Raw genomic sequence first — 14,385 nt, 5'->3', positions numbered from 1 at the left:
AGATGGAAGAATAAAAATGCATCAGGAGTTATAAAACTGATCAAACAATTAACCCACACTCTTATCAAACTTGCAAAAGTAGTTCCTTAAACAAATAAAGGTAAATCAACTGGCACAGAAGTGTTTCTTAATATAGACATATCAGATATATTTTTACTTGACTAGAACAAACTGAATACATTTACTTTAATTGTTATATTTTTATATGGAGGCTCTTATATAAGAAAACACATAGAGGGAAATAAAAAATAAGAAGGTATGAAACCAGAGGAGGAAAAACAAAGCTCTCATTGCCTTTTAGGTTTTTACTATTATCTGCATATAAAATCCACAAAAAGCTACAAATGCAGTAACAGAATTAAGTTCAAATTTACGAAAAGTATTTACACCAGCCCCAAATTAATGAATGTAATGTAAATATAGCATTGGTAAGGATACAAAGATGTCTTAGTGGGTAATAGCATTTGATGTTCAAGTATAAGGACCTAAATTCAAGACCATAACATTCAATTAAAAAAGATAAGATCATGAGGATGAGAGGTGGGAAACGAGATAGAGGATGCATGGGGTTCCCTGGCTTTCAGTCCAGCTCCAAGTTCAGTAAGAGATGTCTCAAGGATGGGTCAAGAAACTTGTTATCTTTCTTTCATGTGCACATACTAGCACATGCCACTCCTTCCGCATGCATGTATACATAGCACCCATATTTTGCAATACATTTACATGAGAATAAAAATTACAGTAATATCAAAATGAAACATATAATATGGAAAAACATATGAATCTTTTTGAAAAGATTAAAATAGTTATTATGTAATTGTGACTTTAAATTATCAAATCATTAAGAGCTTCAGTTTCTGAAATTCAATCCACTAATTTATATCATTTCCATTCAAAGTCTCAAGGGATTTCCCATGGACCTTTACAAGTTGATTCTAAAGTTGGCATAGAACAGAGGATCAAGAATGTTCAGGGTAATTTTAATGAAGATTAAAATATAATGTCAAGCTCATATCTAGAAGTTCCGATATTTTACTAATTTGAACAAAGAGCTATTAACACAGAGATAGAATGTAGACTATGCTAGGAACCGTGTATCCAGACAGTATGTTTTAAGACCTCCTAGATGGCATAGGTAATGTAACCAATCAAATGAAAACAATCTGTGATTTCAAAAGTTGTAAATGGAGAATACCATGGACATTCCTGGAGGCTGTCTGAAGATGTAAAACTTGATATAATTGATAAAAGATGCTATAATTTAATGTCATAAACACTAACAAAATGAAAACAATTAGTTATTTCAAGGGTTGTAAGTGAGTGGAACAATTGACATTCCTGAATGCTGTCTGGAGATGTAAAACTTAATATAATTGACAAAAGCTGGTGGTAAAGGAATCATAGACTATGACCTATATATAAAATGTTCATTGAAGCATCAATTGTAATGATGAAGAAAACAGGAGACAACATAAATGCCCATTAAAAGGAAAAGGGATAAATCAATTCTAGGATACTCATGTAATAGAATCCTCACAATGATAAAATTAATGAAGTAGACATAAATGTATTCATATCAAAATAAATCACAAAATGTAAATGCCAAGTAAAAAAAAAGTAAATTGAAAAAGAATATCATTGAAGTTTTTGTACTGTAAAATTAAGACATTAAGATCAAGTTAGGAGTATGATACATGTATGGAGAGGGTATGGGTGTCTCTGAAGGAAAGGAGTATGTGTGCATCCAAATCACAGTGCAGGTCTAACTCCTGCTAGAAGTCAATAACCAAAGTCATCTACTCCAGAAGTCTTGTGTCATGCAGAACGCAGTTCATTAGCACCACCCCCTTCTCAGTCACTGTATAGCAGCAGCTTGTAGGAAGTGTGGTATAGGGTATCAATTATGTCAACCACTATATCCATTAATGCAGGAGGCCTGAGCAGCACATTTTCATGCCTACCATACCCAGAATGACTCAGTTTATGTAAAATAAATCTTGCAATATAATTCTATGTATTTTTGGTGGGTGAATACATTTACAGGAAAAGTGTGGGGTATGGGAACATGCTTTACAAAAAAACTTTCCTTCAAGAGATGTAGTTTGACAGGAGTGCACTTGACAGCATAAACAAGGCTCTGATGCTATCCACCAGCAACACACACAGACACATAGGAAAGGTCAAATCCAGGATATTGGTTGACTACAAGGAATGAAGCAAAGAAAAAGTAGGACTCAGGTGGCTTTGCTTTATAAATTTTTGTTACTCTAACTCTAGATGTGATTACACTGATATTTATTATATATTACAATGTATTTATCACATACTGTATTTACTATGTACTATATTATATGTATTATATATGTATATCAACTATTTTTCAGTATCCTGATTTATTTTGCAATGGTACTACAAAAAGTAGTTGAGAAATACTGTTTTAATGGAAAAGTAAATGTTACAGATGTATATAGGGCCCTGCTCCAAATGATTTGACAAACTTTGAAGATCAACCATGGAAGGTCTCCCCCTCCCTGGGGAGCAGAAAGGGGTTGGGACAGGGGTCAGTGGGCAGCAGGGGAAGAGGGGAGGGAGAAGGAACTGAGATTGACATGTAAAAGAAGCTTGTTTCTAATTTAAATAAAAATCTAAGTCTTCACTTACAACAATAGATGAAGCAAGTTATGTGAACAACTAAATAGAGAATAGGATTTGCTTCCTTTTCATTTAGTGTATTCAAAGTAAGATTCTTGAAACAGTAGTTACAGAATAATTTATCACTTTAATTACAATGCACCAGGACAGAGACAAGACTATCTAGAGTGAGGAAAGAGACACAATCAATGACTTGCCTATGTTTCTGTCCTAATTTCCTTATTAATATTTGATTACTGGTAAAGAAATTTACAGAGGTATGTAAGAGTTTTAACACATTCAATTTGAACTCATACTTATGAAACTAACAACCAAAACATTGAAGGAAGTTTTATAATTTTGAACAGCCAGCCAACTCACTAAGAATGCGTCAAGGTCCTGGATGATTAGGTCTCATGTCACCTACCATCTGTAGAGTGTTCCAGTGACAGGTATTTCAAGTTCTAGAAATGTTTCAAGATTATTCTTTCAAAAAAACAATGAAAATATTTTTGTATGTGTAGGAGTAATTTCTCTACATATATGTAAACCCTATGCATGCAGTACTCATATGGGCCAGAAGATAGTATCAGAACTCCTGTAACTGGCATCACAAATGATCATGAGCTGTCACATGGGTACCTAGAACTAAACCCTACTTCTCTGCAAGAGTGGCATGTGCTCTGAACTGCTGAGTCAATTCTCCAACCCAAGAATTTTGTTAATTTCAGGTGTTCATACATGATGACCACCTTACTGGTAATGCTTTTTCTTCCATTTTCACTGTAGTGATGTATTTTATTTTAAAAATTGCCTATCCCTTTTTCTTCTTACAGAGTTTCATATATTATAGATAACTCTGTCCTAACAGTATGTCTGGAAGAGTATATTTTCGATAATCTAAATATAAATCTGATAGAAGATACACATTTAAAATTTCCCAAAGAAGTTAAGTATGAGGCAAATAAGCCTATGAGAAAGCTGTGATAAGCATCAGATAGTTGGAAAATGCCAAATAAAAGCACAGGAATACCATACTGTACTTTAGAATACACTGCATTAAAAGCTTTAGTTGTATCTAATGTTGTTAATGATGTGGAACAATTAAAAGTGCCATACACCAATGATAACTTATGCTAGAGAGGATGTGGAGAATGGGGAACACACCTCCACTGCTGATGGGAGTGCAAACTTCTACAGCCACTTTGGAAATCAGTATGGTGATTCCTCAGGAGAATGGGAATCAGTTTACCACAAGATCCAGCAATTCCACACTTACGCATATACCCCAAAGAAGCACATTCATATAACAAGGACATCAACCATGATCATAGCAGCATTATTTGTAATAGCCAGAACCTGGGAGCAACCTAGATGCCCCTCAACTGATGAATGGATGCAGAAAATGTGGTACATTTACACAATGGAGTACTACTCAGTGGAAAAAAAAACAATGGAATCTTGAAATTGGCAGGCAAATGGATGGAACTAGAAGAAACCATTCTGAGCGAGGTAATCCAGTCACAGAAAGACAAACATGGTATGCACTCACTTGTATATGGATTTTACACGTAGAGCAAGGGATTACCAGCCTACAATCCACACCATTAGAGAAGATAGGCAACAAGGAGGATTCTACGAGAGACATGGAAGGGGAAAGGGACAAGATCTCCTAAGCAAATTGGGAACATGGGGGGAGGCAGAAGGAGCTAGGAGAATGAGAAGGAGAGAAGAGGAGGGGTGAGGAGGACACAAGGAAGCAGGAAGTTTGTGTAGGGGAAGAATAGAGGAGAGCAAATTAAGAGATACCACTAGAGAGGGAGCCAGTATAGGTTTAAAGAGAAATCAAGCACTAGGGAAATGTCCACAGATCTACAAGGATGACTCCAACTGTATTCACTCATGAGTGGATATTTGTCTTTTTTTTAAGAGAACAATCTTGAAATGTTTCTAGAAATTGAAAGGCCTATCACTGGCTCACTCTACAAATAATAGGTGGTATGATACGAGGTTGAACTGAGACAGAATCATTCAGGATCTTGAAGCATTCTTAGTGAGTTTTCTTGCTGTTCAAAATTATAAAACTTCCTTCAATATTTTTGCCATTAGTTTCAAAAGTATACATTCAAATGGAATATTTTAAACCTTTTAAGTATCTCCATAAAGTCACTTTACCAGTAATCAAATGTTAATAAGGAATGTGTAAGGGGTATCCTCACATGGGGATGCCCATATAGGCCATTTATGAAGCTGTGAACCAGAAGCCTCTATTATGTTGGAGACCCCAAGATGTTGGAGATAATAGATTTATGGGACATTTGCCTATAAAAGCTGTAGAATGGATGTGGAACTGGACCAAGAAAGAGAAGTGTGTTGCAGACAACAAATTTAAAAGAGTTGGAAATCCAAAGAATGCTTGCTTTGACATCAGATATAGAAATGTAAAGTCTGGAGTTTGCCCTGCTGTTTTTCATTTGTGTTTTGGTCCAGTATTTTCTCATTATGCTCTCTGTCCTCCCTTGTAGAATGGTCATGCATATTATGCTTCATGATATGTTGGAAGCACATGATCTGACTTTTGATTTTGATTTTATAGGGTTTACAGTTAAGAGATCGCCTTGATTCTTGGACTTCTAACTAGTGTTGAGACTGTCATAGATTATGGGAACCTTTGAAGTTGGACTAAATGCATCTTTATATTACAATATGGCTATGAGCCTATGGGGGTAATGGAGTGGAATTGGGTGGTTTGAATAAGAATGGTCCCTATAGGCTCATAGACTTGAATGCTTGGTCACCAGGGAGTGGCACTATTTTAAAGGATTAGCAGGTGTTGGATGAAGTGTGTCACTGAGGATTGGTTTTGAGGTTTCAAAAGCTCAAGCCAGGCACTGTCTCTCTCTCTTGCTGCTGTCTGTGGATCTGGATGTAGAACTGTCAGATTTTTCTCCAAAACTACATCTATCTTCATGCTGCTATGCTCCCTCAGCACAATAATAGTGGACTAAACTTCTGAAGCTGTAAGCCAGCCCCAATTAAATATTTGCTTTTATAAGTGTTGCCTTGGTCATGGTGTCTCTTCAGAGAAATATAGCACTGACTAAAAGAAGAACTTATGAGCAACTCTTTACCAAACCAGCACAATCTATAACTACAATCTGGACATTTGTCCTTATACCCACTGATAAACATAGTCCTTATCATTATCCCTCATCAAGTAAGCTTCTCTTTGATGTGAACAGAGACCACCACATAAAACCACAATTAATCAAAATGAAGAGTTGTGGAACTCAATCACAATTGATAAATCTACAAGACACTTTCACAACCTAAGAATCCAGGAATGTTGTGGAAGAGGTGCCTGAACAGGGAGTTTGGTGTGAGATTGGGTCTCCCAATAATTTCATAATTTACATCCACAGATGACTGACCAAACATGAGCTGAACAAAGATGATGCCAACAATCATGCCAAAGTATACTGGGGAATCAGTAGACCTCAACCCTATACAGAGAACTACAAACAACTAAGGCAATGCTGAGAGTAGGTGAAATAGTCTTCTCCAGGGAAGAATGAACCAATTGGTCATCCAATATCAAATGATCAGCCCTGAAAACATATACATACAAGTAACGGTATACAGACTGAGCAGGTTATATTTAGAAATATATGTGTATATACATATAAATGTACATATATTCATGTAACTGTAATTAATGACAAAAATAAACATGAATTTGAAAAAGAGCACTCAGAAATATATGGGAGGGTTGGGAGAGAGGACAGAGAAGAGAGAAATGCAATTTAAAGTAATCTCAATTCCTCTAAAACTACAGACTCATTAGCTTTCCTTTATTTGTTAGCATGGCATATACTTCTCACCCTTTTAAATCTAATGCTTATTGATTATCCGAAGTACATAGAGATTTTTCTTTGTTATTGTTTATTTAAAAATATACTCCTCACATTTCTGTCTTTTAATTTAGAGGTTTAAATCATTTATGTTTAGTGTGATTATGAGTACAGTTGAGTTTAAGTCATCACTCATTCTTAGGATTCTATTTTTAAGGTTCCCTGTCTTCCTTCCCTTATCTTTCTTTTGGCTTTGGTTTGGATTAGCTAAATATTTTTGTAATTCAAATTTATCCCTTATTTAGTTGATAGTGCTTATAGTTTATAGTGTATCTGTAGTGTACATTTGTGTTTATGCAAGTGGTATATGTAGATGTAGATGCAAGTGCATGCGTGTGAAGGCTAGAAGGAAAACCTCAGGCATCATTTATGTTCTATGGAGCCATCCTCTCTCTCTCTCTCTTAGTAAGGACCTGACACTAGCCTAAAAACGAGGCTATTCTCATTAGACAGTCAGCCTAAGAAATCCATCAGTCTTTGTATTCTTAGTCCTGAAACTACAAACCTTTGTCATTGCATACAGTTTTTTTTCCCTAAATGTTAGTTCTGGAGAAAAAAAATTCAGATTCTTGTATTTTTAAAATAAGTACTTTACTGACTGAGTTGTCACTCCAGCTTCAAAGTATCTCTTTTAAAGTCCAGGTACTTTTAAATGATATATACTTACATTTTCTTTTTTCCAAATTTTGTGCCATACATATATTGTAAATTTTACTTCTGTGTGTTACAAAACCATTTCATTGTTATTGTTGTTCTCTAATGAGATATTTTAGTGAGATTCTTAAAATGGAAGTAAAGGTATTTAATGTTTATTCTAGCTGTTACTGTTTCCACTGCTTCAAACCATCATGTTGATGTAGATTCCTTCTATAATGTTCTTTCTGTTTCAGAAGCTTTTTGAAATCGTGTTTTCAAGCTATGGTTCTGCAAATTCTGAGTTGTTTGGGCTTTTACATAAAAATGTTTCTTTTTTCTTGTTTATGACAGATTTTGGGGTGAAGGCAGAAATAGAATTAGTATCTGACAGTTTTGTTTTTCTCTCACTAATTTCAAGGTGCTATTTTGCTGTCTAATTATGGGATGAATTTTTCTGCATCTTTGTATGCTTGTTCACTTCTTTTTATTGGATAATAATCATAGTGAATTTTACATGGCTAAGTGAGAGGTGGTTTTTGTGTTGCTGTAAATATTTTTGAGTTTTATTCTGAGGTGTATTTATTTGAACTTGAGATAGCTTATTCCCCTCACAACCACTTGGGGAAGTTTTTGGTAAAGCGAGAGAAACTCTTGTTCTAGAACCTCTTGTTCATTATTGAAGAGTTGACCCCCGCTCATCTAGTTGCATTTTTATCTTTTTTCTTCCAAGATTACACAAACAGAATACACTTCTGGTTTTGTGTGCTCCCTTGGTAGCATTTACTTCTTCACATGTAGCTTTACTTTACCTTGAGTAGTCCCACATCTGCTTATTAAGACTCATAAGGATTTGAGGAAGAGCCTCTTATACATCTCTGAAGCCCTCTCTCCTGTCATTTTCTAGATTTTCTTATCCATTCTCTAGGTGAGTTTTGTGCTCCTTTCTTCATCATATTTCTAATATGCTCAGATTTTCTCTTGCCATCTAATTCTGGGCATCTTAGTTCTCTGCTTTATTAGATCTCTGTTGATATGCACCTGACTTCTTCCCAAATTATGGTCTGAGAATAATGACTTTCATTATCTCTTACAGTTTCTTTGGATCAGGTATTCACACAAGCTGAATTGGTTTTTCTCTGTTCTATGATGCTTTTGTTTTCAAGTAGATAATTTGATGTTTGAGAGCTCAGATCATGTGAAAGCTCGGTTGCTTGTGTGTCTTGTGGTCTATGATAGTGTTGGCTGCAAACCTATATGGGTCTGTTTGTCTGTATGTACTCACATATCCTCTCTGTGCTGCTTAGGCTTCCTTACAGTATAGTATTGAATTCAAAGAACAGTATTCCATGAGAGGGAGCTGGAGATAAGTCCTTTAATCTTTTATGATCTCAGGAGTCAAGACAACAATGTTCATGGAATTCTAATTTTTGAAGCTTTGATAAGATTCTTTTCAGGTCCATAGATTCCATCTTTCAGTAAAATTGTGTCAAAATGCAGTTTAAAAAGAATATATCATTTGGTACATTTTGAGGAGAAATCACCTTTGGGAAGTGCAATCTACTACATGTGGTTTCTGTCTTACTTTTTATGTATATTTAATTAAGTTGTTATAGCTTTTGCATGCTTGTTTGGATTTTTCCACTATTGGTTTCAACATCATTCATTTTATTTTTCTGTCTAACAGTTGCTTTAAATTTGTATGGATGGAATGTATATGTAAATGTATATGGATAGAAAAGTGTTGCTAACAGTTCCTAGAATTCATTTATGTGTAGTGAGTGTTATAAAATAAGAAGAAAAGACACTTATTTTCTGTCTCCATCCTGAAACAAAAAATGCAAAGAACTCACTGTATTGTAAAGTGGAGCACAATTAATTCGGATCACAATGGAAACAGATCTGTTTTGAAAACAGATGGTTTATTGGGAAGTACTCACTCAATGGAGCCAGTCCTGTACAGCCTGGTAGAAGAGCGAAAAGAAAGCATGCAACGCTGACCCTGATATTTAAAGCCTTGCTACATCATTCTGATCATGCCCAAGTGTGCGTGGTCAGCATCACCTGTGCCAGGACCCAAGTGGGAGTGGTTAGCGAAATGCTAACCCCTACAATTCCCCTTTTAGTCTAAAGAAGATTTCAGCTTGACAGTGTAAGTTATCCATAATTAACAATCACAAAGGTGATTTACAAGAAGTTATAATAATCTACTAATATCACATTTTAACTATGTCTATTCCAACTAAGCCTCAAAGTCATCTGAAAGAGATGTCCAAGGTTGAACACCTCCTTCCAAACCCATCCTTAAACAATAGGAAACTAGCCCTAACTAGGTGTCAACATTGGGGGAAGGGGATATAGTATTCTCCAATCTACTTCCTGCTGAACTGGGACCAGGACAGCCTCATGGCATCCTGTGGGAAGAAAATGTTAGTGGAGTGAAAGTCCTGAATGGGTATATCCAGTCTGTGTCCACGGGAGATGCTTGATTGAAGGTCCAGGTTGAAGTCCTCATTTTGATTGAAGTTCTTGTGTTGATTGAAGTCAGTACCCGAAGTTCTGACTGGAGTGTCAGTTGAAACAAAGCAAGTTGGATCCAGTGTACTCAATGAGTTGTGGCCCATTTTCTTTCCAAAGAGTTCAAGGATTGCTGTCAGGCTGTTCTTCATTGGCTGTGCAGAACTCAAACACAAATATTAGCAGAGAAATTTTTACTTGTATATGTATGCATACTTGGAAAGGCAACAATGGGAAAATAACAATTATGAAGGAATGTATACCTTGAGAGAAAGAGCCAAAAAAAAAGACAAATGACAGTCCCCAATTTTTCTCCTATTCTGTATTACATCAATTGGCTTCTTGATATAATACAGAAACTCTGAAGTTCATTTTAACAACATGCTTGGATTTAGAGGAGGAAAGCCAAATCCAACTCTAAAGTCAACATTGGCTTAATTGAATAGGGGCTAGGAAATAAGGAGAAATAGAGTTCTCTGAGAGACAGCTGTAAAGTTTACCATATGGCACATTCCTTTTGTTTGATGGTTGTAGCTACTTTTTCTTCTTAAGTATCTACCCATGCAGTGTCCTTTGACTTCTGGAGGTGAGTTTTCCTGTGAAGATAAAAGCAAAACACTTCCCTTTCCTTGGGAGGTTTCTATACACTTTATGAGCTATACCTTGGTATGTTACCTGACATTCTTCCTCATTGAGAGGTTTTTCTTTTTCAACTCTTGATCAACTTTGATGGTATCCAAAGTTTTTCTTCTCCTTTGGAAACAAAGGCAAAACCCCTTCCCCAACGTAACAAATGTCCTGTTTTCCATACAGAGGTCAGTACATCTATGAAGTATACTGTTGATTCACTTCTGCAGTTTTTTCCATAGTCCAGTGTCTTTCTGCAGCTGTTTGTCCTTTCTCATTGGTATTAAGAAAGTTTAGTGTTAATAACGAATTCTGTAACCTATGTTTGGGGGCTTTTGTTCCCCCAGCCTGTTTATGGAGCATTTCTTTTACTGTTCTATTAGATCTCTCTAACACTGCTTGTCCTGTGGGATTGTATGGTATACCGGTAACATGCTTTATGTTATAATATTTGGAAAACTGTTCAAATTTAATGGAGACAGATGCTGGAGCATTGTCAGTTTTTATCTGTGCAGATATACCCATAATGGCCATCACCTCTAACAGGTGTGTAATAACAGAATCGGCCTTTTCAGAGCTAAGAGCAGTAGCCCATTGAAACCCTGAAAATGTATCTATAGTATGATGCACAAATTTTAAATTTCCAAATTCTGCAAAGTGAAAGACATTCATCTACCAAGCATAATTTCTCTGTATACCCTTAGGATTACAGCCTGTTGGCAATGGAGCTTCATTATAAAATGAACAGGTAGGACAATTTCTCACTATCTCCTTGACTTGCTGCCAGGTGATAGAGAAGTCCTTTTTCAAACCTTTGCTATTTACATGGTGTTTCTTATGAAATTCTGAGGTTTCTAGCATGCTTCCTATTAATAAATGGTCAATCTCATCATTGCCTTGTGCTAGTGGGCCTGGCAGACTCGTATGGGATCTGATGTGTGATACCTACATGATTAATTCTGTTCCTGATTATTTACTGTAATTGTATAAACAGTGAAGTTAATTCTGTATTGTCAGGAACAAATTCTGAATTCTCAATGTGTAGTACGGCTCTCTCTGCATATTGAGAATCAGTAACTACATTGAGAGGCTCTGTAAAATCCATAAGTACCATCAGAATTGCATATAATTCTGCCTTCTGTACAGAGGTATATGGACTTTGAACTATTTTACTTACCTTTCCTAATGTATACCTGCCTTACCTGATTTGTTGGCATCAGTGTAGAAGATAAGAACTCCAGTGATGGGGAATGTACTGTGTATGTTTGTCTTATTGATTGTTAAATAAAATACTGTTTGGCCAATGAGACAGCAAGTAGATGGGACTAGGAGTCAAAGAGGATTCTGGGAAATGTAGTAGAGAAGTGATGATCCAGGGAGGAAGTGACATAGCAAGGAGAAACATATTTAAACGAAGAAGAAACAGGAAGGGCTCTTTTTTCCCCTCCGTTCCTGCTCCAGTGGCACAATGTGATCCACCGACAAGGAGGGACGCCAATAAGGCGTCCAATAAGATAAGTCTTATAACATATATAGATTTATGATAATTAAGACTAAGCTAACAGATAAGAAGTCCTACTCATTGGCCAAGCAGCTTGAACTTAATACTAGTTTCTGTGTATTCATTTGGGCCTAATTCGAGTAGGCGGCTGGCGTAAAGCTCACACGTGGCGGTAAGGCTCAGGCAGCCTTTGGCGGAAAGATTTATTGTTACACTCCAGAAATAGGAGTTTGTCTTACAATATGTAGAAGGATCCAGATTGTCTTTTTTATGAATTTAATTCTGTCAGTTTTGGGATAATTGTTGCTAATTGTTCCCCAAAAGTCAGCAAGAACTATCTGCCAGTATTCATTGTCCTTCCATAAGGAGGGAATTCCCTCATTAGTTAAAGGTACTGTAATTTCTGCTGCATCTTTTCCAGGTAATTTGCCCCTTAGAATCAAATCAGAAATCTTTTCTATGTTTGTCTTTAGCTTTTTATTCTGTTTATGTGGCAGAACTATCCATGCTAATATAATATCTTCCCCCTGCATCAAAATCCCTGAAGAGTATTCTCTGGATGGCAATTCCCCCTACACTATTGTAATTGGCCAAAATCTTAGTTTATGTTTGTTATTAAAATACTCCCATTATCAATCAAAATGTACTTTTTATTTTTTTCTTTTCTGGCTCTTCAGAAGCAAGAGACAAATGCTTAATTTTATAAAGAACTGAGACAGCCTGGAACTGAAGAGATATCTCAGTAGTTAAGAGTTCCTTTTGATTTTTCAAGGGTTCTGAGTTCAGTTCTTACCACCCACATTGGTCTAATTACAACCACCCGTGACTCCAACTGCATGGGATCTGATGCCTCTCGCATCTTGTGAACCTTTACTTACATGCACAAAACTACTCACATAAACATAACTAAAAATAAATGATAAATCTTAAAATCAGTCTAGATTGTTGAGAATTTGAGGTATCATCATTAATGTGTAATTTTGAACAAAGCACTTACCTGTGTCATATATTATAACTCAAAAATTATAAGGTTGTCTAAAGTTAAGCTAAACTAAATTAAATTCAGAGGGTAGTATTATCTCATAGGAAAATAAATAAACGAGTCATACATCCAATATTTAGTGAAATTTCAAGATGGTTTGAAATATTAGCAGTCGTTTCTAAATTTTGAAGTAATAAAAAGTATCTATATCTTCAATTTTTCTTTTTAATTGTTCTTGTCTTTCTCTCCATATATTTTGTATAAAAAGTATAAGGCATATGGTTTTGGTTTGCTAGATGAACAAATGCTTTCACTTCTGTGCCAGCTAAATGATGACACTCATAATGAAGCAGAAAGGAGATATTTTTATTAACCTTTTGAAATTGATTCTGATATTGATGATCTGAACTAGTACACAGTAGATATTTGTGACAAGATTAAGATATCTTAATAGCATTTAAGTATACATCCCATATTATATATAGAGATGCGGGGATTAGCTAATTCTTCCATTGAATCATCCAGGAATGTATTATGCACTATGAGTTTGTGTGTGTGTGTGTGTGTGTGTGTGTGTGTGTGTGTGTGTGTGTGTGTGTGTGTGTGTGTGTTTATAAACATGTTTCTTACCAAAAAAATCTGTTGTTTGTGATATGTAGTCAAAAGAAATTTCTGGGGAAAAGATTAACCACATAGTGGTTATTCCAAATATGGGTTCTTGATTAAGTTTGGCAGCATTTGAAAAGCAGCTCTAAAAACTGTTCTCCAGGGAAATTATTTACCCAATACTCCTGCTATCCTTACTGCTTTCATTTAAGAAGCAGATGAAGTCCTTATCAAATGTGTTTGTTGACATGAGTGTGGCCATATTAAAGACCCCAATGCCTCAGGCCAATGGAAAAGCCTTCTCCTGGTGCATGTGTGGATGTTGATAGTGTGTACAGAAAATGTACACCACAACTTTCCCCTCCAGGAATTTTACAGCCTGAGATTAATATCTTCCCTATGAAGATCTCCTATCAAGATTGGCTAAACCTGCTTCCTTCCCCTTCAGCTGCACAACAAACTAGTCCCCTCCTTCAGTATACAGTAAGCATGCTGAATTTCCCAGCTGCTGCTGGTGCATCTCCATCAGAGCCCATGGCGGCCTACCCCATCCCATTTTCTCTGTACATGTGTCTGTGTGTCTGTCCTCTCTGCATTTTCTCATCACGCCCATTAGGTTCCCAACCCCAAAGCTGTGTAACTCCTGGCACTTTCTTAGCATTCAAATAAATTAGTGTTAGCTACTTCATAGGGCTTTCATGAGTCCACAAATGGAAACCACATATAACACAGCTGTGAACATTGTTGGCACCCATGGTACAAGCAACTGTTTTAACATTTGAGTGACTGAGAATAGGGACATGGGATCATATGAAGAGATTTGTAAAATGCCCTTCTATTCATAGTGCTTTCTTATTCACTTCTCAGTGTATTTTTAGTAGAACTGCCAAGTGTACAGTCTGTTAGAGCAGACAACTTAACTCATTTCAAAGAGCATAATGTGAGACTTTCAGAGATCTAGAGGTAAGTTCAGGAGG

This window comes from Cricetulus griseus, chromosome 6 (assembly GCF_003668045.3).
Source record: "Cricetulus griseus strain 17A/GY chromosome 6, alternate assembly CriGri-PICRH-1.0, whole genome shotgun sequence".
Taxonomy (NCBI): domain Eukaryota; kingdom Metazoa; phylum Chordata; class Mammalia; order Rodentia; family Cricetidae; genus Cricetulus; species Cricetulus griseus.
This window is presented reverse-complemented; position numbering follows the sequence as displayed.